The sequence below is a fragment of the Peromyscus californicus genome, unplaced genomic scaffold, assembly GCF_007827085.1.
Source record: "Peromyscus californicus insignis strain IS unplaced genomic scaffold, ASM782708v3 Scaffold_8__1_contigs__length_139910024, whole genome shotgun sequence".
Classification (NCBI taxonomy): domain Eukaryota; kingdom Metazoa; phylum Chordata; class Mammalia; order Rodentia; family Cricetidae; genus Peromyscus; species Peromyscus californicus.
Genome location: NW_026294606.1, coordinates 62,401,009 through 62,402,745, shown reverse-complemented (window position 1 = coordinate 62,402,745; position 1,737 = coordinate 62,401,009).

Below are 1,737 nucleotides of genomic sequence, written 5' to 3'. Positions count from 1 at the left end.
CATGGTTGACTCTGGAACCTGGAATGAAGCTCCTAGTCTGTGACCTGCACCTGCGCTGCATCTATTGGTGCATCCCAGATGTGTGCCCTCCCTTGTTTACTCCACCGTGAGTGGTGCTCATGAGTTAAGTACCAAAGCCTTGCCACTGGCTGAACCAAAGCATCTTCTAAAGAGATGACATTCCAGAAAGAAGAAGTCACCCCCAACTTTGTTCTACTCTCCACTGTGGGCAGGCATTTTTTATCTCAAGAGGAGAACTATATTTCACTTACCAATGAGGGCAATGTCTAGGATCATAGGAAGTATGGACTGCAGGTTGGTAGTGTTTCTGAGGTATACTACTACATAATAGATGAAGATGAAGCCACCATACCTCCTTCTGTGCTAGGGAAAGACCAATGTGACTGTATTTCAGTTAAAATATGAAGGATCCATACATGATGAGCTTGGGTGTCCTGTGATCCTTCCTCCGTACTTCAGTGAACATAAGTTGAATATTTGCTTTATGTTGGCAATTTCCTTAAGAATTCATCTGTGTAGAAACAGGTAAGACTTTCTCTCTCTCTCTCTCTCTCTCTCTCTCTCTCTCTCTCTCTCTCTCTCTCCCCCCCCCCCCACTCTGTCCCAGGAAGCGAGCAAGCAAGGCCAATGTGCCAGATGTGTGAGCACCAGGAACAGAAACAGCCTGAGCAGGATGGAGGACCACTGCTGTGCCTTTACTTCAGGTGTTGATGGAGCGCTCTCTGAGAAGTTGGCTTGGGGAATAGCTGGGAAGGCTTTGAGAGCAACCCTCTAGATGTTTGCAGAAGCAGTTCTCAGATAGAAGCAATGGCAGGTGCACCTGTTCTGAGGCATGTGGCGGAAGAACGGGAAGCCAACAGGGCTGTGTTAGACTTCTTTCTGCTTTTTGTTTGGCTCACAGTCTCAAGGTTTCAGCCCATGGCCATTGGGTTCTATTGTTCTTGGGTCTGTGGCAAGGTGACTTATCAAGGCAGGGAGCATGTGGCAGACAGAGAGTAGGGAACAAGACATGTCTTCTCAAGGCATGCTTCCAATGATCTACTTCCTTCAAGTAGGGCCTACCTTCCAACTTCTCCATAACCTCCCTGTCACCATCAAATTAGGAATCCATCAGTGGATTAATCCATTTATGAAGGATAAACACTATGCCTCAATAATTTCCCAGGAGCTCATCAGCTGGCAACTGAGCCCCTAACACGTGAGTCTGAGGAACATTTCATATTCAAAACCATAGCAAGAGCTAATGGGTAGTGAGAAGGTGTCAGGCTGGAGGGAAGATGTGATGGCTAATCTTGGTTGTGAACTTGACACACTTGGGAAGAAGGAACGATTGAGGAATCGCGTGCATCAGATTGACATATGAGCATGTTTGTGGGGCATTTTCTTTTTCTTCCTTTTTTTTTTAAATTTATCTATTTTACATCCTAGCTGAAACCTCCTTCTCCTCAGCCTCCCCTCCCAACCCCTCCTCCTACCCACCAATCCCTTCCTCTTCTGTCTCCATCCAGGAAAGGGCACTTCTCCTATGAATATCAATAAGACATGGCATATCAAGTTGCAGTAAGACTAAGCACCTCTGTGAGGCATTTTCTTGATGGTTAATTTATGTAAGAGGGCTCTCAGCCCATTGTGCATGGCGCCATCCTTAGGCAGGTGGGCTCTGACTTGTATAAGAAAGGCAGCTGAGTAAGCCAGCAAGCTGGGTTCCTCCATGGC